Consider the following 27,199-nt stretch of genomic DNA (forward strand, 5'->3'; position numbering starts at 1 on the left):
ACACACACACACACACACCACACACACACACACATTCCTGTACGTGCCTCATAGTGAGGTCCAGGTTAATTAACTGCTGGAGTGAGGACCACCCTTTCTACTACTTAGAGACAAATGCATGATAGATTCCAACACTGGGTGGCACCTTGATGCCAGTTTCCACCTCAGTTCCTTAAAAACATGAAGGAAATTTTAATTTTTTTAACCCAGTTTACCACTGGAGTGGGGACCTTTTCAAGGGGGGCTATTGAGTTCGTTTCAGAATGGACTAGTTTAACTACCTTCTATTTTAGCATTAAATTTAATAATTTTAATGTTCTAGTATAACACATTATGTAAAAATAAGTCAGTATGGCATTTTTAAAAAGAATTGCCCAGTCTGAGATTCATAGATAAGCAGAATACCTAAATTTATGGAGGTGACCATCGATTTGACTGCTGTACAAACATACATACTTACTGGTCAATTACTGCTTTACTAAAGTAAATATAACTTGAGCAATCCACATATACAACTTTCAACAAAGCTGCAGGGATATAAAAGAAATCCATTTTATTATTCATTTAGCTGAAGCTTTTATCCAAAGTGACTTACAATTGCTATACATGTCGGAGGTCGGAGGTCGCACGCCTCTGGAGCAACTAGGGTTAAGTGTCTTACTCAGGGACACAGTGGATGGTCACAGTGGGGGATTGAAGTGCGCTATCACCACCCCCAAATCCATTGTTTATTAAGCATAAACAGAAATAAATTATTCCAGAAAAAACTATTGCCTCTTGTACAACTCAAAAAATACAGTAAAGTGTACTGTATCATAACTACTATTAATTCACCAATTAAAGTGAGGGCCAATATGAAGAAAATTGATATTATCAGACAATCAATTGAAACAAGGAACACTGTCTTGCAAAGTACAATGAAAACAAAATAATCCTTTGAATTTTTTACAACTGGTTTTGAGTTTTAGGAACGCTGAACACTAGCTTATTGTGGCTAGTCTTGCCTTTTACAGTACATCATCTGACACTATATGGTCCAGGATAGATTAATTTCAGATTATTATCAATCAGTAGTTCAGTAGGAGACTGTAAATGGCAAAAACATTTGGCTTTTGAATCTTAAGAATACGTGAAGCGCCGCTTTGTCTAAGGGTCACAATTGTGTTGTACACAAAGTTTGACATCTTTCCATGACCCTTGAGCCAAGGCCTTTTCTCCATGTATACATTGCTCACAGTCCTTTTTTCCAGGCACTCTACATCGCAGTTCTCTCTACCTCACTCCATGCTCTCTTGCTCTCTCATGTTTGACTTTGTTCTTCTGTGGAAGCCTGGGGGTCTCATCTACAACAGGAACAGACAAACATCATTTCCTATTAGTCGATGAAACCTCAGGTATAATGGATTTTTTAAAAAATGCTCATGTGTATTCAAGTGCTTTAATTAAATGTGACAACCAAGAACTGACAGATGATTGCAACTCTCTTACCATGGGACAAAAAAGGTTAATTGTTAAAGGTCACAAAAACACATTTAATATTTACCATCATCAGTGTTGGGCAGTAACGCTTTACTGTAATAATATTACTTTTCCCTGTAACTAGTAGTGTAATTGTAAAGTGAAGTGTAGTTACTTTTCTAAAAAACTCGTTACTAAACGCACCATCCTTGACATGAATCCACGACTGTGCGGCAGCTCAGCGGTACCGTATGTAAAGACCATAGCATACTCGCTGTTGTGAATACGATATTAGTTAATAACTCGGGAGAGATGCTTTGTTTGGGGGCAAAGGCAGGGTGGTAGTGAAAGCAGTGTTTCCCATAATTAGCCTATAATTTGGTTAATTGTCAACGCTGACCACCACATTAATTTAAAAATTTTTTTACTAGGCATATTTAAAATCATGTTTGACCGAGGAGCTGTATTGAGGAGCAAATATTCGTGCAGCACCTCCTGGCTCGCGCTCTCTTTCTCTCTCGTGAACACCGCTGCACAAACTTGTCCAAAGTCTGTGTTCGGTCCCGTTCATACAGTGTTTACTGGGAGGCTGCTGAGCGCGGTGTCGTTGCACGCTTGGCTCCTGTTCTGGTGCCCAAACCAGCGCCGCTTGCTGAGGCCTAAAACCTCCAGTGCCTGAGTAGAGGTGTAACGTTAAACAAAACACTCCCAGGTGCTGCGAGCTCCCAGTCCGGGCTGAGTCAGCTACGACCACTAGGCTAACTGAGCTTATAAGATCACAGCAGCTACTTAATGGCACTTAGCAGTTACTTTAGCAACAAGTAACACATCTGTTCATCAGCAACCTCCGTAAATCACAGAGAGTTGAGACAGAGTAGCTGGGGGACACGGGGAACTTTAATGTTATTTTATGAGGCCCAACAGTTACTGTGTTGCCTTAGTAGACAGCAGAGGACGCAGACAGAACTAAATAGATTGTGATCTGTAGCACGACAGTAATGATCTCTCTGAAAAGATAGATCGTGGAGACATTTTAATCGTCCACAATCTAATATTGCCCACCCAGTAATAAGTAAAGTAATACTTTAAAGGAGTAATAACTAGTAATATATATAATTTCTGAGTAACTTGCCCAACACTGACCATCATAAATTAGAAAAGAGTTACAAACAAACACTCAAACAAAAGTACACATACACTTACAGTAAGAGTAAAGTAGTACTCTACTTGTCTTTTGACTGAGTTAAAGTATGAAACAAAGGCAGGAGTTTTTGTATATTTCATAATTAAAGCAATTTAACTCACCATCAGTGTTCTCCTTATCTCTAACTCAGCGCAGGGGTCAGAACCTCCATCTGAAAAACAAGAGCATACAAAAAGTAACACCTCATACTATATAGTGTGGGTAAGGCTGCATCCTTCTGTATTTGTTAACTGTTAGAGAGTTGAAAAGTGTTTCAGGTTTTAAATGGACAGCATCCTTACTGCCAAAAACATATTATCCACTGGTCTTCCTCTCTTCACTGTGTGTGGGGTGGAGGTGAAAGTGAGACTTTCACCTGTGAAAAACAGCAACAGTCATTTATTATTACTCTGTGCTCTAATAAAAACCAAGTTGCAGAGTACAAAGACTGCCGGTGAATAAAAGGAGTTTTAAAATGACTTGTCTTGACCTTCCAATGTTACTGGCCTGTATGGATCAGTTACACCATTTTCACTATACTAAAACTAGAGCAATTACACACCCAATACCTCCTTTGCGAGCATTTTCTTTCCTTTCTTCATTTTCTTTTTGTTAAACATATTTCACATACTTGTTAGTGTTGTTTAGATTTTTTTATATAACACTCGGCTAATTTTGTTAGGCCTTTTTTAAATAATGACTGCACATACAGTATAAACACCGTCCGTGGAAATTGTGGTACTGACAGAGGATTAATCAGATAATTGCACACTAATAATTATACGAGGACTGAATATCAACTGCTCTTCTAAAGGTGTAACTGTTTCTACAGTGTATATATTCGCGCAACATCTCTCGCTCACTCTCTCCGTCTCTCATGAACAGCGCTGCACAAATCTCTCCAACACAAAGCTGTCAATGTCAGAGACCCACCTTAGTTGGTATAGGGAATTAAACCTGAACGTGTCACTTACAATCGATGCCGTAGCGGTGAGAGTCGAGCTTTCAGTACAACGTAAACAAAGAAAGCAGCATGTAACCTTTCAGACCCACCGCACAGAAAGAGGCCCATTATTTCAGCGACTTGCGCCGCGCTAGGGCACTTTGTTGCTGTGTAGAGGATCGCGCACCGCACGCCATGCCGCAGTCGAAGTACTTTTGTGCTGAACCCAGCGCAAATCGCTTCTTTTCTGAAAGGTTCTTTATGGAAGAACATAGTCCTTTCAATACCTTCCGTCACTGAACATTTAACGTTACATCTGTGTTGAAAAAATGTTGCCAGGTGTAAAACACTACATAACATCAGGAGCTTTTAGACTTTCAGGACTGTAGGCTACCAATTACCTGCATTTCAGTTATTAATAACACTGCATGAATGATGTCTAGATGAGAGTTGATGACAACAATTCAGTTTATTTCCCTCTTATTAACAGTTTCCCCTGGGGAATAAATGAAGTTAATATTCCTCTTATAGTAATAATACTTACATATTATAGAAACACAATTGTTAATGTAATTTAATATTAAAAATCAACTTAAGTTATTACTAGTGAAAATTAATGCATAATCGTGAAACCGTGATTATTTCTCTGACAATAATCTGTAATCGTTGCATCCCTATTGATGATAGGGCTGGGAAATCTGTCACAATTTAGGGTGCTATGATTACATAACAATAATAATTCCCAATGTATCTTTGTGGGTATAAAATTTTTGTTCCATAGAATTACTTTATGAATGACCACATTCATAACAACCTAATCATTAAAACCAATATAATAATCACTTATTTCCATTTGCTTTATTAATACAATCAAAGTACACAAACTGACAAGTATGTAACTGAATTGAATCTTGACTAATAAACTGTTGACATCTTTGAACAGACTCCACTTATTTTTCAGTAGGTCGTTTACTTGTCATCCACTCTCAACGTTTTACCCACATTACGACTGTCGCAGCAAGAACTGCATGGTATCTACAACTTTGCAAGTTGACAAGGCACAGCAACAAACTGACTGCAGTCCCACTGACATCTTGCTCTCAGGATTGGCCAAAAAGTTGCAGTCTCTGCCTGGGACTCTACTTTCATTTAAAAAAGAAATCTGCCATCAACTTTTGTCTGAGAGAACAGAACGAGCAGGGACTGATTTGAGTTCATGCTCAGGACAAAGGCTTTTTTACATAGTCATTTTAGTAGTATAGTGTTGAATAATACAAATAAATTATGTTAATAACTGACAATTAACGTAAAAGTTAATTTACCTTGAAGAAATAGTTTTTTGGGGGAATACATGTATTGTCTTTCTTTCTGAGGGTTTATTGAGAAGATCAAATCACTTTAGTGTGCATGCTAAATATAAATAAATCTATATTATCTAAAGCTAATTGGCTGCTGGCTCTAACTCCATATTTAGTGAATAGACATGACAGTCCTTTACTTTTCTCATCCAGCACTTGGCGAGAAAGTGAATAAGCACACGTACCAAAATGTTGCAACTGTTCTAACATGTCATAATATAACATCCATAACTTCACTAGAAGTTTTAGTCCGTGTACACGGTGACAGCGTGCGTGCTGGTCAGGACTGGTAAATGAAACTGTTGAAACACGAGAGACTGGCTTGTGCTGAGTAGGGATGCAACGATTACAGATTTTGTTGGTACGATTATAGTCAGAGGAATAATCACGGTTTCAAGATTATCATGATTATTTAATTTAACAACACTAGTAATTACTTAAGTAGGTTTTTAATATTACATTAACAATTATAAAACTATAATATTTAAGTATTATTATTAATATAAGAGGAATATTAACTTTATCTCCCAGGGGAAATTGTTATTGGGGAGGGGAATAAACTGAACTGTTGTCATCAACTCTCATCCACATGTATAAGTTTTAGTGAAAATGATGATGAATGTTCAATGATGAAAATTGAGAACATGTCTCATGCAGCGTTATTAATAACTGAAATGCAGGTAATTGGTAGCCCACAGTTCTGGAAGTTTATAAGCTCCTGATGTTCTGTTAGTGTTTTACACCTGCAACATTTTCTCAGCACAGACAGGAGGAAGCAACAGGATGTTAAATGTTCAGTGACTGAAGGTCGGCAGAGGACAACGTTCTTCCATAAAGAACCTTTCACAAAAGAAGTGATTTGCACTGTGTGGAAGCTGGGTTCAGCGCAAAAGTTCAGCTAATTTGACTGCTGCTTGCGTGCGAGCTCGTCAAGCTTTGGCGTGGCACAAGCCATTGAAAATAGGCCTCATAGCGCAGCGGTGCTGTCGGTTACACCTGCTTTGTTTGTTTATGTTGTACTGAAAGCTCGATCTCAGTGCGACAGCATTGATTGTAAGTGTCACAATTATATTTAATTCCCCAACAACCTGCCACATTATTTAAATAAGTTATTATGTATTACCTTTACTTACTTATTTTAAAACAATTGTAAAATGGGTCGCCAAATTTACTTGGGCAGCTGTTAATCTACCTGGACGGCCCGCCCAAGTAAACCCTATGTGTGGGAAACGCTGATTAATTAACCGTGACGTTTTAAAGCACGGTTAATAGTGAAATCCAGCAATCGCTACATCCCCAGTGCTGAGCAATATCCCATTCAGTCAGCTGTTTACCCCAACCCCTTGTAAAATGTAGCTTTTCCACTGCAGGCTATATAAATCCATCTCGCCTGATGTTAGCAGTAAGATTACTGGCAGCTAAAGTTCAGGAACAGCGTTAAGATTAAGTACTGTAAAATAATCACAACTTCTAAGCCTGCAGATATTCAATTTCTGATTAGGGCTGTACGTAACGATTATTTTTCAAGTCAATTAATCAAACGATTATTTTTTCAATTACCCAATTAATCTAACGACTAATTTTCTGTATTCTAAAAGGAAAAAAGTTGCCTATTACTCGATTAACATACCAATTTATCCAAAATAAATATCAAAAACATTCCTAATAAATAAATCTATATTTTAATCATCCTGATGAAGCACATTAGAATAATGTGTGTGTATATATATATATATATATATAAAATAAGAATAGCAGCAAATCTTAAAATGAATCAAATTTCCACGCCATTGATGTGTTGTGATAACAACAATAACAGACATTAATTATTAGGCTACTTTACTTAAAACTTTTAATGTTTTTGACATGGATTAATTTCAATATTGAGTACTGCAGTATGATAATCAAATGTATTTCTGCATCAGTGTCGGGCAAAGAAAACAATTGAAAGGATTCACAGACTGTACAGACAGTCACAGATCGTCTGTAATGTTAGTTTCAGCTGTTTTCTCGCTCATATGTGGCCGTTAATTAAAACAGAAAATATGAAACGGCCGAACGTTCGATGTCTTGAGGTGTAACGTTATGCTACAATGACAGCAGCGGGGCAAAAATTACTTTTAACATGAAAGCGATTAAGAAATACTACGTGTCCTTGTGCTGATGATGTGCCATGCTCGTGTGGCGACAGAAAGTAAATAGGATTTGCGGTGCTGCCGTCAGTGCTCCAGGATACTTTCGCTCACGTGTTCATGCTGCTTCACGTATTCGTGGACAGTTGTGCTGCAGTGAAGCTTTTCTCAGATCACAGAGACTGTCTGTCTAAAATACTTCCAAACTTTAGATGGTCGAAGGCACGGTCTTGTAGCTGGAGCTTGTCCGGGGGAATCCTGCCAACACTGGATCGACTATGTTGACGAATTGCCCGAGCCCTAAATTCCTGTTTATATTATCGGTCTGCAGCTGATATTGTTTCATTTAAAAATGTCAGCTTTAACGCTGAATCACAACTACTACTACTTTTACAGTGAAGAAAGAAGTCAGTGTCAGGATGGAGTAAAGAGTTTGTAAAGGCACATACCTGTGTTTGACTCATAGCGATCTCTTCCTGGACCTAACACCAATGAGAATAATGAAAATGATGTCATGTTATACTCTGAACAAAATATAAAAATAACAATGTGTAGTAGTAATATTAAGTGATACAGTACTGCTGCATTTCATATCATATAATACATCTCTCTACACAGTGAGAGAGAGAGAATAAACACATGTTTTAAGTGAATTGGACACCCTGTCATAAATACGAGGTTACGTCTCAAGTCTCCAGTGAGACAATGTGCCATTTGTGCTTTGTTTCCAGATACTGCTTTATACTCAGTAGCGACTATTCAGGACACCTGTACAATCTACTGCAATTCTGTACAACAGGTTCAGTTTCTGACCATTTTGTCAGGAATGTGTAAATTCAGTTCTGTTTATTACTAAGCCTATAGTTCAAGGTGTTGTTACACTGAAAGGTGATTTTGCTCTCCCTGTTTATATATATGAGTAGGGCGGAATATTAAACACATCTGAATATGATGTAGTCCAGTACAACATTTTCACCAACTATGACCTCAGTGCTAAAAAATTTAATTCACTTAACACCTATATGACTGTGTCAAAAAAGAAAACTGATTAAAGGCATCATTAAAGTAGACTTTGTGGCAGCACTGTTGTAATGGATTGTATAAGACTTTACAGGTGTACTTTATAAAGTAAGTGTTACTTTTTGAAAATCCGTTGCAGGCTGCGGGCAGATTTTACCTAATTTTATAAACAAACTGTTGTCAGGAAACATCACGTTTTCTTCTTTTTATGGTGGCAACTGTTATTCAGCTCTCCCTGTCAGAAGCTTTCCCTCCACTAACTAAACAGACAGTCACAGAGGTGGGAGTGAGACAGGCAATAGGAAAGGGTACTAAATCAATCAAGTAGTAGCTGATAAATATTTAATTTTCACACAATAAGCCATGAGAACAGAGCTGCTTTGGGATCAAAATAATAATAAAAAGAGACTGTGTTACATCTACTTCAGTGTCCTCTCTCAGGTGTAATGTTGGCTCACCTGTCTTGGGCCACATCCGCACTACTACGTTTCTGTTTAAAAGGAGATTTAAACCAAAAACGATCTCCGTCCCCAGCAGCATTTTATCTGCATAACAGAATGGATCTCTGTCTCTGAATACGTGAAGTGGCCGTCCACATAGCCTACACTGAGCATGCGCGTGCCGGTATAAACAGGAAGCACATTGTCTACTTCGCATTAGTAGAAGATTTGTTAAAAGAAGAAGGTACTACTACAGACTAAAAACCACACCAGAGATAGTTCTGCATGGATCTAACACGAGGTGGAATTGTTACTGACAGTAACAGGGGAGTTAAAAGCAGCTGTGGCAGCAGAAAAAACAGACTGGGATTTGTCGCAAAGCAAATACGGCCTCATGCACAGTAGCCTATAAGTGTATTGTTATTTACACAGAAAAAAATATTTACAATTTAACAGCACTATTCTGTTGCATCTGCACTAAATCCATTAAATATGCACTTCTGCCATCATGTTAAACCATGTACCTATCAATTGTGTGCTGGAGATCTGACTGGAGCGGTTCTGGAGCCACTCAATTAAAGTTAGAGCTTGCTGTTTTCTTCCATTCAAAATAATATTGCACATTAACATCATTTGACAAGAAGCAGAAATATCTATAAATCTTACCTGCTCTGAAATTGCCTCTTGCGTCGGTTAAGATGAAGTCTTCGTCTTTAAATTTTTCAAACAAATCTCTCCAAACTCCTGCTAACAAATCTCTCCAAACTCCGGCCACGCTCTGTTTTCTTCTGCTCCTCTCTGCTGCGCTGCTGAAAGGTTGGGGGAGGGGGGAAAGTTCCAGGTGCAGGGGGGCGTGTCCCTCCGCTGATGGCCCATTAATTAAGCCTGAGCCGAGAGGCTGCAAAGTCACCACAATATTCTCCACTTCTCAGCTCTGACACAGAGGCCTGTGTTACAGGCTACAGTGTTTAAAATAAAGCAAGAAACACATTTATCAGTGACAGTAGAAACACCAGGCTTTACATACTGTTAGAAGTAAAATTTCATATATTTAAAATTTTACTTAACTAAAAGTATAAAAGTACCATAAGCAAACACCGTAATTTAATTGTTGACTGTATTTTATTCATCTAAATCTGAAATGCAGCTAGTAACAAAATCTATACAATTTTAGACGTATAAAGAAAAATGGTGGTTTTAGAGAGTCTTGAATCTGTGGAACTGTACAGGCCACTTTGTGTGTATTTGTATATGGGGCAGCGGAGGTTTAAGGGGGACCTCAACACTGTCAGGAGAACTGTCTGTGTTCCCTCCACATTTGCCCAGGTTCTGGCTAAGACATCATAGGAAGAGACTTGAGGGAGATGCTTTGCTCAGTCTTATTAATGGCTCTTTTTTGTCCTCAGGAGATAAAAAAGGATGCCCTGAGCACATTTTGAATACTGTACCTTCTGTTTTAAGTGCAACAACTTTTCCAGTGCACCATCCAGCTGATAGTTACTTTAAATATAGTACAATGGTCCCTTACTCAAGAAAAGTAGAAATAGATATTTATCACAAGTCCTCAAAAAGGTATAAAAGTATTCCATAGTCATAGTGAATATACTTAAGTATCAAAAGTAAAAGTGCTCATTCTGTATGACATTGTAGTACCTCAGTTCATGCATGCATTCTGTCCTTAATGAATTAATCTCCAAACATCAGTGGTTGGTGTTCCAGTTATGCTGGCTGTAACAAAGTTGTGCAATATTTTCATTGACAAATAATTATTTTTCTTCATCTCAGTAACTTTATAGGGTTCAGATAAACAGCAATAAATACAATACAGGATTTAAAAATGTAGGGGAGCAAAAGTATAAAGCCCCTAAAATGAAAATACTTAACATTTACAGGAATCATATGTGAGGTTTCTTTGGCTCTTTCTCTGGTCTCATATGGTGCAATGTTCAGGGTACTTAAATTAAATTAGACTTATTCAAGATCAGTTAGAGATCTCTTGTTTTGATTGAGGAAGATATAAATGAGATGATATGTGGTTGTTTCTCCTGAGTTGAATTTAAGACGTAGGAGAAAAAATCCTTTGGTCTCACCTTAGTATAAAAGTAAATATTTTCTATTGAGGAGAAATTAAAGAAACACCTATATCTCTTCTTGGATTTTGCTTTTCTCTGTGCAAGCACCTGCAATGTAATCAAATAATCTACAAAGTAACAAATGTGAATCATTTTGGTTGGGAGGGTGGAGGTGGGTGCCATTATAAATGTACCTGAGCTGCCATTTCAGTGACTGACATGTTTTTATATCTTATGTAAAACAGGACATGATCCTGGATCATAGTAAAGATTTTCTCCAAAAATGATTGTTGTAAAACTCTCCCTGCTCTCTAAAACCATTTTTAAGGAACGAAGGCAATCCTTAGTGTCATTAGTCATTAGTATGCAGGCCATAATTTTCCTTTGGTGAGTTATTGTGTAGGCACAGAGTCTCTAAGACCAGCTACAGGTACCACTGAGGAACTAGGAGAGCAAAGAGGGCCCAGGAGAGAGGTCATGTCCGTGTGACCGAGCTGCGTGATGTGGCTGTGGAGGCTGCTCAGTGACTACCATAGTATTTGACAGGCTGAGGTCTTCTATCTTGTCCCATTCAGTAGCATAGCCAGGAACACCAGACAGGACACTGAGGATTCTCCTTGGAGTCAAACAGGTTGGTGACCAGCTGTCCAAAGTGCTGCCAAAGTTAGATCTGTCCAAATACAGGTGGAGCTGCCGCTCACTCCAGTGGCTCCCTGAACATCACACCCTCTGGGCCTACTGTATCCCTGCCCTGTAGCTGCTGAGGCAACTAAAGCTGTGCACGCTTTCACCATCTATTGTATGTGTGTGTTTTAATGAATAAGAGGTTACAAGAAACAACATTTATTTGTTAAACACAGTAGCAATATCTGTCCAAGCACTGTCCTCCAAAAGCATGTATATTTAAGTTTTCATGTTCCCTCTCAGGTCACAGTGCTGTAACCACATGTGTAAATATTGTGAGCAGGGCCAGTGTGGAGACAGCTGAGGTGAATTAACACAAAGTAGTCTGTGTGTTGGAAAAACTAAATTCATAAATCATTTAGGTCAAATTTTTCAAATCATGTTCCTGAAAATAAACTTTCCCCTCCTCTCCTAGCTCCCTATGTAAGCTGTCACCAAGCTGTGTCTGGTTACCATAAAAAAGATCACAGATCAAATTATTACTTTACAGTTGACTCTTTTTTTTGCTGGTCTCTACAGACAACTCTCAATTTTAGATTTATTTTCTGCTGTTCTTCTCTTACCCTGGGATTACTTGCTTTAGATAGATCTTGGCTTCATTACATTTTTCCTTAAGAGACATTTAGGTTTCACAGATCAGAATTCATTAGCCTAGCTCAATAGCTCAGCAAAAAAACAGGTCTGATAGATGCACGAATCTGAGGCTTGAAAGAAGGCCTGAAGTGCTTGGGTTATGGCTAAAAAGACCAACTCATTCTTATTTACAGGTCATCCAATACTGCATAGACTACTATTACACAACCCTGAAGATGGGTTTGTAAATGTATTTATTCTTGGTTTTAAGATTTTATATCAGCATGACAATTATAATCTGTTCTGTTAGCTAGAGTAAGCATAACACAGAATAATAAAAATAATAAAAGGTAATAACAATGAGATACAGAATAAATTATTTTTAAATGGGAAATAAAACAGAAATGAAATATTGACATTACAAATTAATTATAGGATTTGCTATGGACAAATAAATTATGTGTAGAAAATATATAAAGATAAGAAATGAAATGTGACGTGGGGGCTGAATGCACAATAAAAAGCCCATTCTGATGATATGTGATATATATGTATGTATATATATATATATATATGGTATATGTGACAAGTGCAGGGATTACATAAGGGAATAAAAGTCCAGTTTGATGACCCCTTCTCTTAGCAAAAGTGATTTTATAAGTAAATATCCTCAGCCAGATATTGTTAGAAATATACAATTAAATGAGCACCATCATATTTTACAATCACAGGCTGTAAAACACCCTTTCTCAACAGAAATAGTGGCCTTTGGATTCATTTCACGGCCGACTGGCAGAAATTTGAAATGGAATCAAGCCATCTTACGGCAGACGGCCCAAACAGAAATGGAACGCGCCCAGTCCACTTACGTGGACCGAGAGAGGGAGGGGGAGCGAGAGGGGGGGAGAGAGAGATACGTTAATCAATTGAAGCTTTGGCGTTTTGTGCACATGAGCTTATTAACTTATTAAATCGCCATAAAACAATCAAATTCGGAGCAAAGCAAAGCTAGTGAAGGTTAAAGTTACGTTAGCAGCGATGCTAACGCGCAGCTGCACCTGCAAGCAGACGTGAGCAGCGTGAGGACCGGACAGGATGATGGACAGAACTTTAAATCAGGGAGAGATACTGGTGGAGGAGAAAGTTAATAGATGATTTAAAAGTGCTTTATTTAAATGGACACGGAGCTGCCAGAACAAGAAGCAGGGGAGAGGATGCTGAGGCTATATAGATGTTTAATTAACAGAAAGGTAAGCATGTGTTTTTATTAACGTTATTCCGTAGTGTTGGATGTTGATTAATTATCTTGAGAGAGTGATGAGCAAGTGGGCGTTTGTGCTGTGAAATTATAAGAGTTGACTAACTTAATGCAAACTTATGTAAGTCCCATGTTGTGGGCATGATGCCTGAATGTAATATTTTGGCTTATTGCTGTAAATACAGTGGTGGAAGAAGTACTCGATTTTCCTACTTAAGTAAAAATGCAGATACCACATAAAAAAGTTACTCAAGTAAAAGTAAAAAAGTACCTGGTTTTAAAATATACTTAAGTAATCAAAAGTACTACACATCAAAATCTATACACAGTATTATTTTTAAATTCACTCCAGACAGCATTATAAGTTACAGTGAATCACAATAAGGAAGAGTACAAGTGGATATTTCCTATACTGTGGGAGGATTAGCCTGTGTTCTGCTCTTGTAGTAGTTTCCCCCTTCAGACCGACCTCATTTTGGACTTTGGGCATGTGCACGGGTTGTGTTGGACAAGGAGGTCAAAACTAACTGAAACACTTCTCAATTCACAATCTCATCAAAAATCCACATGTTAACGTCTGCACCTCTGATAAAGTGCAACTCACAGTCCCACACAGAGCGAGGTTGGCTTCAGTTTTCACATGTTTATATTGCAAAGCTCTAGCAGCTACGTTAGCACTCGGCCACAGACAAAAACAGAGCTGCTGCACAGTCACACCTGACACAACAATGCTCTCACTACAGTCCTCCCTCTTTAATTAGCCTGAATAGAAACCTCTTCTAGAAAAGTCCAGAGCTGCTTTGAACAGACCTCTGCGCACTAACTCAGTCCTCATGAAGTCTGTTAAGACCGGGGGCCAGTCTGCCGGGTCATTTGGTGAAGCAGCAACTGTTCCGTTAGGGTCTGATGCTGGCTGTTCATCTCTGGCTGCGCTGGTAATGTCTGAGGCTGCCTGTGTTTCACCTGGGTCTGTGGGACCCGCTAAAGACGTCCGGACCGGGTCTGTGCTCGCACTGACTGAGGCCGGATGTGGATCAGCTGGGCTGACTGGCTGGAGTCTGTTCTTGTACTGGCTGATGATCCCAAATTTACTCCACTGACAAACTTAAGCAAAGCCCTTGTCAATGTAATGCAAATCCACTGCTTCCCATCTTGCATTAGTCCAGAGTTGGAAATAAACTTCACTGTCTTGTTTTAAAATGATGTATGAGGAGTGCCCTCACATCCTGTCTGGACTGGTTCACAGATGTTTATTGCTGGAATGCGTGAATAAAATTTTTTAGGCCGTGAATATGAACGCATTTCCACGTGCAATGCGGTCATCTTTTCCGAGCTGCAGTTTATAAACACTGTGGCCCGTCTGCGTCTATCAAACATAATAAATAGTTGTATTTTTACTCAACATTGTTCTGTCACAGTCTGGCAAGAAACCAAGACACGACAGACAAGAGCTGCGCTTCTCAGCTGGTTAGCAGGACAGACAGACAGAAATTCACAGCAGCTACACATTAACTGAACATTAGGCTACTGTTACTGTTACCTGCTGACATCAGACTCTGAGAGGAGCGAACACAAGTTTACCTGCCTGCTGTTCCTGCACTTCACTCTCACTGAGCTTCTTTCTCTTCTCGTGCCTAGAAGGATAGTCCCTCTTCATCCTCTCATTTGACACGACAGTGAGGCGGGGCCGTCCACCTCTGCGCAAGACTGACTTTATTACTATCCCTGTGTAAGCCGGTGTCGCATCTGCTGGGTTAATTCGCGCAGAGTCAGCTTTATTAGTTCACATTTGTTTTTCAGTGCTGCAACCGGGGTGAGATCAGTGCTATCCACTGGCCCACCGTGCCGCCCAACAATGCACCAATATATGCACATATTGTTTATTGTGTCACTGTTGTTTAGTTTCAGCACATGTATTACCTGTGTGCCAGGTACTGTCTATAACCTACTGGGTTCAGTAGCTGACAGATGTTGTGCAAAGTTAACGTTAGTTACCACTGAAAGGAAGTATTTCCTGCCTGCGGGAGTGTAAGCATTCAGTGGTGACAGCGGAGCTTCGAGTTCACCAAAGTAGATGAAAAATATAACGTGGATTGTTTAATCTATCCTTTCAGTATTGTTGTTTTATCAACAAGGTTTTGCAAAGCAAGCTAACATATGGCTTCTGCCTTCTGTAGGCTAACATTATGTGTTATTGAATCAAGAATGTATAAACAAGAAACCACATTTTTTCTCTCAGTAAAGCAAACATTTAGGTAGGTAGGTAGGTTTTATTTTCACAATATAACAAGTTGTAGAGTGAAATTGAGTTTTATAACTCCCTTCTGCTACATAGCAGACAGGAAACAATTAATTATAAAAATGGCAACAGAAATAAACTATCATCACTGGAGCAGTGCTGAGGATGAACTAGAGTTTAAGAGTCTGATAGTTTGGGGGGGAAAGCTGCTCTGCAATCTGGTGGTGCAGCAGCAGAAACTTCTATATCTCTTCCCAGAAGGCAGCAGGGTGAACAGGCTGTGGCTAGGTGGGAACTGTCCTTTAGTATCCTTTGGGCTCTGCAGGCACCTCACCTCACTGATATCACTGATGCTCGGGAGATGGGTACCAATGATCTTCTGTTGATCTTCTGAGTGTTTTAATCACCCGCTGCAGAACTCTCCGGTCCTGGGCTGTGCACATCCCATGTTAGTGACGTTTCCAGTCTGGATGCATTCTGTTGCTCCCCTGTAAAAGCTGACAAGGACTTGGCGTGGGAATTTGGTCTTCTTAAGCTTCCTCAAGAAATCCAGTCGTATCTTAGCTTTCTTCACCAGCGTGGAGATGTGAGACGACCATGTCAGGTTCTCTGTGATGCCGATTCCCAGGATCTTGAAACTATTCACCTGCTCCACCTCAGCTCTACTGATGCCGACAGGAGTGTGTGTCTTTATCTCCTTCTTCCTAAAATCAATGAGCAGCTCCTTGGTTTTGCTGACGTTGAGCGGTAGGTTGTTCTCTGAGCACCACTCTACAAGATTATGAATTTCCTCCCCATATGAAGTCTCATCCATGTCGGGGGATGCAGTCGTGGGTGTACAGCGTGAACAGGAGGGGGTTGAGCACACAGCCCTGGGGGGCTCCCGTGTTGAGCACTAGAGTTGTGGAGGTGAGTCCGCCAATCCGAACTGACTGGGGCCCGTTCGTGAGAAGTCCACTATCCAGTTGCAGAGTGTTGTATTTAAACCCAGAGTGCTGAGTTTGCTGATCATTTTCTTAGGGGACATTGTGTTGAACGCTGAGCTGAAATCCACAATCAGGATTCTGAAGTAGGTGGTGTTTTTCTCAAGGTGTGTATATATTAATACATATAAATAGATCTGTTTTAAAGTTGAGAGTCTAACAATGTTGTAGGCAGTCAGCAATCAATGTATAAATGGATTTCTCTGAAAATACTTACTTCTTTGGAGAAGCTATAACTGGCCATATAGACTAGTAAAAACCTGGTTGGGGATAAGGTTAGGTGAGGTGTTTCTGTGTTTATTGCGAGATCTCTCTATGAAAGTGATTTGTGTTTTGGATTCTATTCGCTCATGAGTTCAAGCGAGCACGTGTACGAGCGCACGCCTGGTTGCAATCTTAAAACCGCAACATGAGTGGCCGCTGGAAATTCCATAATGCCCCTTTAATGTTAACATTAATTCCACACCCAAACTTACAGCTCCATTAAATAAAATAGAAAGTTCAATTAACTTAACGTTATGTTACTGCAATTTTTGTTTCAAGATTCACCACTTATCAGATATTAATTATGAAGCAGCTGCCGGGTCAGCAGACAGACACAGCAATCCCTCAACAGCCTCTTGTAACGTTAAATTTGGTCTTATACAAGTGAACTGCACTCACCACATTCAGAGCTACAACTGTGTAAAATGTCACATAAAATATCAGCGCTAACGTATTGCATCCAGTCCAGTCCTGAACAGTCTAATGTCAAAGCTGCAAGGAAAATTGAGATCTGGTGTCAAACTAAACATTCTCAAATCGATGACAGTCCTTCATTTCAAAATGGAGGTTTGTGGTGGTTTTCGCGGTCTGTTAATATTACTGTATTTAGATTTAGAGTAATATTTTCCCAGAATGCATTGAAAATCTACAGTAACATACTGTCCACCGCTTATACAGTTGGAAACAGTTAAAAATACAGTAATAATACTTAAAAGTATAAAAATAAATTCAGTGTATAGTCTGACGATGTTATAACTGACCATGGAGTCGATCACTTGGTCATCCATGTTACTGTTTGCAGGCCTGCATTAACCTGCAGTTAGGCCTGAGCCTCAGAGGTTTTGTAGGCCCACAATAAAAACAATAAAAATGTCTAATGACCACGTTTATCTATACTTTGCGCGACAGTAAGCATGATCGGTATGCGTACAGTAAAGGCAATGAGTCACATTATGACCTTATGAATCTTTTCTAAGGAAGATGCTCCTACCAATAGCTACGGAGTCAACACTGTAAAATCAAGATCACAGTAATAATTAGTTGATCAGCAAACACATGAATGCAGCATTGTAGACAATATTTTGTCCTTGTAATCCACGTTTCCATTGCAAATGATAGCCTTTAGATATTATTGGAAACTATTCAGAATCCCCCTCCTTAAAGGGGAAGGGGATTAGTATCGTAATCATTTAATATTGCATTGCAAATAAATTTTCATACACACAAAGCGATTACAGTACTGGTCCTCCAGGCTGGACATGCATTCTGCCATAAAACGTATCCGCCCTCTATAATGCACAGATGTTAATCTGATTCCAGTTATTTTGATTTTACAGTGTCACATTTTAGGGTCTAGTTCTAGCTTCCAAACAGTAACATGGATGATGAGCAAGTGATTAAATCCGTGGTCAGTTTTATCATTGTCAGACTATTGCAAAAAAATTTTGCTATAAGATAAATATAAAGTTCAACATAATGTAAATGTAAATCTGGAAGCCATGCATTAGCTTGCTTTGCAAAACCTTTTTGATAAAACAACAATACTAAAAGGATAAATAAACAATCTACATGTTATATTTATCAGTTACTTTGTTGAACTCGAAGTTCCTTCACAGCTGAATGCATGCGCTCCAACTTCGGGGGAACGCCTTCTATCTGTGGTACCTACCTTGGCACGACACCGGCCGATCAGCAGCCTCTCTGTGCTGATACTGGAAATGTGCATGTGTATTGTTGTGGGTTACAGTCAAATGTGTCGTTTGACTTTCCAACAGCCATATACAGTATGTAATTTTGGGACACTTGACAATAAACCTATTTTGTCATTTAGGTATGAGGATGTGTTGCAGCAATGAACCATAATATACAGCTACTGCATTGATGATGCAGGTGTCATGCTTAAACTCATATTTTTATTTAAAAAGAAACAATATTTTAATTCAATTGATATTCTATAACATATATCTTACTCAAAACACAAATTACTTACATTTTGATAACAAATAAGTACTTACTAGGAGTAGAAATATGCAAAAAAATATTATCCTCTGAGGGTATCAAAATCACCAGGATTTTTTGCAACTTACAACTCAGCAGGGACATGTCACAAATGTGTTTCAACTCAATACACATCTGACTGGCTTACAATAAAAAGTGAAATTTATATAACAAGCTGCTGCATTGGAAGAAACATCTTACAGCAAAAAAGTGATGATGTCTTTATAACAGACATTTCTCACTAATGGGCAATACACAAAGAGGAAATCAATTTGGAATTTAAAAATTGAGCATTTTATATTTAAAGTAGATCTCATGCAGATGTCTATGAAGATTCTCAGTCATCCAGGTCATAGTTATCCAACGAAGGTTAAAATGAAGGGCAACTAGACTTGGTTGAAGCTTCAACCAAGTCCAGTTGCCCTTCATTTTAACCTTCGTTGTATAGATCTCATGCAGTCTGAAAATCCTTCTACAGTTTAATGTTACTATTAAACAGTAGTTTAATGTTATAAGTGAGTTAAACACATTATAACCTTGTTAAATATTTAAAAACTAAGGGATAGTAAAATAAAACAAAATGAAATTTCATAATATGTATTTTATTTTACCTAAAAAACCATGAGACATGTCTTTCTCTAGTTAAAGTTGCTCCTGTGCAATAAATCGGTTATGTCAATAGAGGGCGATAGAGAGCAAAAAGTGTGTGTATTCAGAGTACGTACACACACCGAAAATCCACACACATTTTCGATTTTGGCATCTTTTTGAGGACCTCTCTGAAACTTTGAGAGAAGCATATAAACAGACTCTGGAGGCCATTACAGTGAAAATAAAGTGAGGACCGGCCTAAATGTCCTCACTTTGCAAAATGGTCCTCACTCCAAAGGTTAAAAACCCTTGCTTGTCCTCACAAAGATAGCTGTACAAACACACACAGACACACGCACAAAGGGAGCTTTTCCAGCAGGAGATTGGTTCCACTTTATCTGCATATTTAGCCTGTGTTCAGCGTGCTCCTAACTGATAAAATTCTGATAGTGTGCCAGGACACTGCCAAACGCCAGAGCACTGACCTTCTTGGGGGAACAAATTCCTTTTGCAAGATGGAAAAAAAGAATACAGTGAAAGGAAGAAAAATGAGGATAAAAAAAATTAAAAGGAGGGAAGCTAGCCAGTCAAATGCGAAGGGAATGGGTCCAGGTTTTATTTAAAACATTTAAAACAAGAAATGGAGATGTTAGTGGACACCCCCGCTACATGTTATTCTCCCTCCTTCTCTGGGTCCTTCCCGCCCCGTCAGAGTGCCATGCTGGTATACCGGCATTGCTTCACAGATGATTAGGAATAACAGACAAGCTCTGCCTCCACTTCTCCCTACCTCCTTCTGCCAAGAGTCTACCAGCATGGAAAACACAATCATCATATCATCACTGCACCACACAGGGAAGCAGAACACAAGCGGAGGAGGGGAAAGGGAGATGTACAGAGGAAGTCAAAAACAGAAGAAGAGTAAGGAGAGAGAGAGAGAGAGAGAGAGAGAAGAACAGACATAAAGACAGAAAAAGACCAACGGCAAAACTCATCCTTCACCCATTTCTCCTATCATGCTGCCTGACCAGTCCCAGTGCCCATATGTAAGCACACATCCAATACTTTGTTAGCCTTCAGACATCTTAGTGTGTGTGCGTGTCTGATCACATGCCATTCTCCACAGCAGCTGAGTCGCCCCGGGCCTGGCTCAGTCTGGCTCCACACAAGAGTGAGCGGTGTTTCACACTGTGATGAATGTGTCTGCATATGTGCGTGTGTGTGTGTGTGCATGACAACAAGGATTCACCGGTCTGTTCTGTGTTGCTGAGACACTTGGTCAGCCACCTACACACACACACACACACACACACACACACACACAGAGATATTCTTACCATAGCAACCCAGACAACAGCAGTCATGGTAGCAGAAGAGGTGACTGCTGGGAGCTGTATGTGAGTTGACTGAAGGGCTGGGCCACGATGCCCTGACAGCCTTCCCTCAACCTTCTCTCAACCTCGTCACCTCTGTTGCTCTGCTGTGACTCTCACCACAATGGCTGCTGCCTGTGAACCTGCCAGGCTGCCAAGGACACAAAGATGACTGAGACAACCTTTGACATCAGAAGCCACCACCAAAAAACCAGAGACAAGCAGAGTTGGCAGCTCTGTTAACGGGCCAGAGAGTCAGATCTATTCAGGTGGTTAGAGTAGCAAAAGTCAATAGAGCACAAGTCAATAGTGCATACATACAGATGGACACTGTGTCAAACAGGTCTGTGTTAGGACATTGTCAGGCATGCCAACAGTTTCAAAAAGTAGACCTCGATATCTTGGCTCAAAGGTTGCTGTCTTTTTACTGACTTCTGTCACTGAGAAGAGACATAAAACATCAAGGTAAAAAAAACCTTGACATTTGAACATAAAATACAGTATTGGTTTTGTATTAATGGCTAGATGACATTTCTAGGTGCTGATTCACTGGTAGATGTTAAGGCCACCCACCCACACAGGTCCATGTGGAACATGGTGTTTTAGTGCCCAAGATGAGATAGTGGTGTTAGAGATGTATTCACTGACATGTGGAGCATGTGTAAGATGACCTATACATTCACTATGATGTCACTGAGGGGCTTTGAGGAGAATGAAATTGCAAAGCAGGACTTTCAGAGTGATGATGGAAATGAGCGATGAGACAAAGATGTGAGAACATGCGTGTGCAAGTGTGTTTGCATGTGCATACACATGTAACAATTAATGCTTAAATAAACACAAAGTAAAAACAGGTGCATTTAATACTTATGACAGATATATTATTTCCTGTTCAAGGCTTCGCTTTCCTTTTTTTTCTGTCTGTGCGTGCCTGTGGATGTATGCCTGCATGTGTGTCACTCTTCAAACAACACTGCAATCATCATCTCTTATCAACGGTCATGTTGAGGATTACAGCTTTCATCCCTAATCCTACATTAAGGACACATTCTCATGATGGCCGTGACATCATCAAGGCCAGTCAACCACAGAGAGGGCACAGGGACAGGAAGCCAAACACCACAGGAGAGGATTAATGAATATAGGAGACACACTAGATGATGAAAAAGAAAGATGACGAAAATAGAACAAAATCAAACTGCACATTTCTGTAGCGCGTGTGAGAAAGCCTCTGTTTCTGTGAGTATCTGTGTTTAAGATAACCTGCCACTGATAGAGATTACTCCCACTGTTAGGCTACATTGAAGGAATCTGTAGTAATGAATAATGAACATTTAATTGATTTTTCAGTATATTCATGACTGAGAACATCCCAGTCAAACTCTTACATAACCCTTTTTAAAAAATTATTATTACTGTATCACTGGTTGTGAACCACTGCTACTTCCAGTTTCTAACTGCAGCTACCAACCATACTACTCACAATGCAACCCCGAATGTGTCACCTTTGAATGTAGAATAAACACTTGCCTTGACACTGACATAGTGCCTATTGCCTGCATGCAAAGATATGTTAGATTTTAAACTATAACAAGTGTGCCAGTACTTGTATTTGGAAATGTAAGGCGATATCAGATTATGAGGTAAGTAGATCTTTGGTTATGTTATTGATGTTAGAGTGTGTGTTTACACATTTGGCTTGATACCTGCAGACACTCGTGGGCAGTCTGGCAGCATGGGATCCAGGCGTGTGTCAGGGGCTCTGGACTCGATACCCAGTTGCAACAGTGCTGTAAGGAGAGCAAAAGAGAGTTTTACAATCGAAAATTCTAAGAACAGATTTCTCGTCATAGCTGTATGTTGCTTCTCCAAATAAGGGGGTATGGTAAAGTATCTGATGAAAAAACATACGTCTTTTATCTTGATGCTTTGAGAGTAGGAAAGAAAGGAAATATAACAAGCTAAATTTAAATAAATATTAGAAAGAAAAAAGCTAAAAAAATAAACATTGAGAATGAAAGGGAGAAGGGAGCACAAATAGGGAGGCAAGGGAGAAAAAGAAATGGGGGACAGGTGCGGAGGACAAGGAGAGAGACAATAAGCGAGCAAGAGGTGTGTGATGGCTGAGCAAGGTGGGGGAGAGAGAAAGAAAGAGAGACAGGAACAAGCAATTAAAAGCTCTGTGACATGTTGCTCAGACAGCTTGGCGTTTGTTTGTGGTGGGAGCTGAGGCCTTCTACCATGGTAGATCAGTGGGTGCCCTGGGGGAGGGTGTCTGCCCAGTTTGCTGACCCATAACCCCTGCAAACACCCCTAGTCCTCTCAAACCCCTGTGGTTGACAACTCTACTGTCAGAAAGAGGAGAAGACCTCTTTATCCGGTTTTTGCTGTCTTTATCTTCCTGTCTGTGGACTCTCCCTCTTTCTTCCTACTTGGTTATTTCAAACATAAAGTCAAACCTAATGTACAAAATGAAATGTATCAATGCCATACTACAAAACAACATACTTTTTCCATGCTTTTGAGTTTTCTTTCTCTGGGTCGGCAGATGACAACATATCAAAGTGTGTTTTCCCTTTTGACCATGCAATGTGGATTGGTATGCAGTGGCTTGTAAGGTTAGAACAAAAACAAGGGAAAAGGGAGAGAGGGACAGAGGGAGGCTGGGAAGGAATGCTTGGAGAAGACGTTCCCCAGATAAGATAAAAGTCAATAGAAGAAAGAGAAAATGTAAAGAGATTAGAATGTGCAGCTGGCGTCCTTCTGAATCACTGCTTATCTACACTTGTTACTTTCACCTGGCCCTCTGACAGTCATTACAGTGTCGCATGCTTGTGTGTGCCCGCGCTTGTGTGTGTGGGTCAGTGATTGCATTGCAGGGGGTCTCCCATGAAGATGTGTAGCGTTGTGAACCCTTCAGAATCAAATACACACACAAACGCACACGTGCTTTCGCATTTTTGTCCTCAGCAACCCTGACTCCCAAGGCCCATTTCAACCCATCCAAAAACACACACACACTTCATACATGCAAAATATCTAGGGTCACATCACACTTCTACTTAGCTATCCCCAATAAACCTCTCCATACAAACACACACCCTGCTCTTGTGTTTTTCTGCATGAATATATAAAGGTACACAGAGACACTGAAAATACTTGATGCCTAATTGAGCCCCTCTTTGTCTGCTGTTACAGTCTGCTTGATGTGTACAACATCTTTTTTTATTGATGATTTAATTACTGTAAGCTTATAGAATAATAGAAAGTCATTGCGAGAGATGATCATGAGGAAACATCTGTCCCATTTACGCAAATCCTTAGAAAATATTAACAAGTAAGTAAACAAAATTCAGTTGAACCCCCCCCCCCCCCCCCCCCCCCCCAAAAGTCAGTTATTAAAATAAAGAGTTCGAACCATTCCTATCCAATCAAAACAATAAAAATCAACAAAGTTTAAACTGAACCAATCTCTTAAATAGTAGAAAAGCTCTTCACTCTCTTCCTCTATATTTCATTTTTCAGCACTGTCAATCAAAAATACCAGCAGTCGGAAGGGTCTAGCGTAAGAGGACCCAGAAGTTGAAAAAGATCGGCAGAGAGATGAGCGGAATGGAGGGAGATGGAGGATGGGGAGTTTAGTGTTGGGGGAAAATGACAAGTCATCTTGGTAAATACTGGCATATTGTGTATTTTTAGATCCTTTGCTTTGCCCTAGATGTGCTCTCCTCTGAGCCTGGGCTTGAGGGCAGTGCAGTATAGAGAGGCACAGAAGCTGCGGGGCTCCTTGACTGCTACATCAAGTGTCTCATTGTATCTCCTTTAATTCATTCAGCCTGTCTCAAGGAAGATGTCAGCTGGGCTGTGGAGCAGTGGGCTGAAGGCGGCTGGATAGAGGGGAACGAGGGGTGTCTTTCAAAGGGCCCCCATTCCCCTTCACCTCCACCATCACCACCAATGGAGGCAGGGAGGCCGGGTTTGAATAGATTTCAAGGCAACAACACATGTGAACACAAACTCTTGCATAAATGCACACACATACACACACCACACACCCCAGTGCTGTGGGACCGCAGGCATAACAGCAGTCACATAAGGCAGGGCCTGCTGGCTGGGATTAGAGAAGGGCGATACGACAAAAGGATGGCACATCACATCGGCTGCCTCTGACGCATAGCATCATCACTTCAAGCAGCTCGACTGCCGATCAATGGTGCCATTGAAGTAAAGGCAGACAGAGAAACAACATGTAAACAGATTTGACTCTCCCCCCACTCTGCTGCTCTGCTGTGGATTTGTGCTGGATATGAAAACATACATGTACCCATGCAACACACAGCAAGACACATTGTTGCATAGTACATTTGTTTACTTAAATCCCATCACCAATATTATGCAGAAACAAAGTTCTAAAAGTTCCTTTAAAGTGGTGAGTTAGAGGCTAACACTAAGTGCTAAAGCTAACCATTAAGCTAACAGTGTGCTCGGAGGGAGTAAAGACAAGCAGGTCTCAGCTCTACCCTTTACCTCTGAGAGATTCTTTTAAGGCCTTCTTTGCGATGTGTATCTGTGTGTGTGTGGTGTGTGTGTGTGTGCGCTCGCGCAATCCACCACCTGCTGCCTTCTGCAAGACAGAGTGGAAGCCAGTCTGCTCTTTCACATAAACAACAAACACATGCACTCACACACTCAAACAAAACACTGCACTCAGCTGATGGCAGGGTGATCTAATGGAGCCTTCATGAGGACCAAATAGTCTCTCATAGGTCCATATCCACTACACAGTAAGTGTGACAGGAATACACACACAGCACCTTTACGTTCCTAAATGTACACAAGTCCCTAAACTATAAAACACATGACAGCCTGCAAACTAACTAACTCTCGGAAAGTATTCCTGAGTATCAGTTCTTGCTCCCTCTCTGTGTCTGTCTCTCTCCCACCTCCTCCAGTTGCTGTATAATCTCTATGGATTAGGATGGTTTATTCATGACCATAGTGTACTCTGTATGGTGTGGTGTGTGTGGTGTGTGTGTGTGTGTGTGTGTGTGTGTGCTCTGGGCAGGCCACTAGAGTGTGACAGCAGGCCAGCACAGTGACAGGAGACACCTTGGAGACTGTGACAGGCTGCCAGCTGTACACCATCATTCGCATTTCTCTTTCTCACTCACTTCTCCTCACTATGCTACTCATCTATCTCCACGTACATCTCTTCATCTCCTCTCCTCCATCTGTATTCACTCCATTCATATCATATATGTCTGTCTTTTTGTGTTTTCTTCTCCAGAGCTCTACCCTGCGCTTTTTTGGCGGCAGTCAACAGGATTTAAATAATTGAACGTTTCTCATACTATATTTCTTTGCCTATTTCTTCTCCGTCTCAGTCAATGGATCAGTCTTTCTATCTCTGCCTTTGCTTATTCCCTCTCTTGTTTCTTTTCTCTCACCATCACTCTATGTTTTGTCTCCCAGCAGTGACGTCAGTTACCCCTCGTCTGACCCATTTGCTCTATATACCTAGCCCACAGGCGCTGATCTCTAAATCCCATCTCCTCTCTTTTACTCTCCTCTTTGCTCCATCCCACCATCCAGTGACCTCTTGAACCCCAGAGGGAGGGAATTATTGCTGTCCGAGGAGAACAGAGCAGTGCACTGCTGGGTGCACCAATCTCACATGCACCCACTCATACGAGGGCCCATATTTATACGCCACTCAGGACATATCCAGGTTCACAGATAGCTCCCCTCTGTGCCCTTCCGGTGTGTGTGTGTGTATGTCTGTACCTTAGTGTGCATTGCAAGTGTTGTTTACTTCAAGATCCAGCTGTGAATTAGTTATGATATAAATGCATCTAATGTCAGTGTCTGTGTGCTTATGTCTGTTTGTTTTTCACTACACCAACAAATGCGTGTACTTTCAGATTGTGTGATTCAGAGCCAAACATCAGGAAAACTGAGCAATGATAGAAACCCCGAGATCAGCCAGAGCCATGGGATTAGCATATGGGTGGAACACAAAGGGACTCTGACCTGTTGGTTGAATCACTGCACATCCACAGCATTGGTTTCTAATGTAAATGACTTGGACAGATAACATTTTGGATTCACCTCAATCCTGAAGCTGACACGGGCTTGTTAACTAGCACTGCCATGCATGCCCAGAAGCCAGTGATGAAATACAGACTTTGAGTAACAAATTGAAGGTATCAGTTTTGAAATATAAGACATAATTTTTGTTAGTTTCCCCTCAATTATTTGGCTGCTAACATATCCATAAATATTGTATATGCCAATGATTAGCACTGATCTACAGTATTTATTGTTAATAGTTGTCCTCATCTGATACTAAATTAGCAGAGCTAAATGTTCAAAACACTTTGTGTTAAAATAATGTTAGCACCAATTTTCTATTACTGTGATGAAAAGAGCAATAGGAATCAACCCTGTTTGCTTCCCTGAAAATTCAATAAAGTTTTTTGGTTTTTCAGACAATTCTGTAGATGTTAAATAAAATTGATGTAATGATTTACATAATGACTTTAATGTTCACTGAGAGAAATGCATAGTAAACATTGCTTTGGAATAAGCAACAAGTAAAGAGTACTCTTTGAGCCCAAAACTGTGTTGGTA

General features: G+C 40.1%; 2 long non-coding RNA genes across 2 annotated transcripts; both read right to left on the reverse strand.

Moving 5' to 3' along the window:
• Nucleotides 1–2,770: 2,770 nt before the first annotated feature.
• LOC119900040 lies at nt 2,771–9,350 on the reverse strand. Its single transcript, XR_005443997.1, has 3 exons — nt 9,201–9,350; nt 7,524–7,556; nt 2,771–2,813 (listed from the first exon to the last, which is right to left on the reverse strand). It is a non-coding gene; the product is annotated as an uncharacterized LOC119900040 (long non-coding RNA).
• A 9,150-nt stretch (nt 9,351–18,500) lies between these two features.
• On the reverse strand, nt 18,501–22,324 carry LOC119900050. Its single transcript, XR_005443999.1, has 2 exons — nt 22,276–22,324; nt 18,501–20,720 (listed from the first exon to the last, which is right to left on the reverse strand). It is a non-coding gene; the product is annotated as an uncharacterized LOC119900050 (long non-coding RNA).
• Nucleotides 22,325–27,199: the final 4,875 nt, after the last annotated feature.

Source organism: Micropterus salmoides, unplaced genomic scaffold (assembly GCF_014851395.1).
Source record: "Micropterus salmoides isolate LMB-PRFRI ecotype aquatic unplaced genomic scaffold, ASM1485139v1 Ms_hic_scaffold_1, whole genome shotgun sequence".
Lineage (NCBI taxonomy): Eukaryota > Metazoa > Chordata > Actinopteri > Centrarchiformes > Centrarchidae > Micropterus > Micropterus salmoides.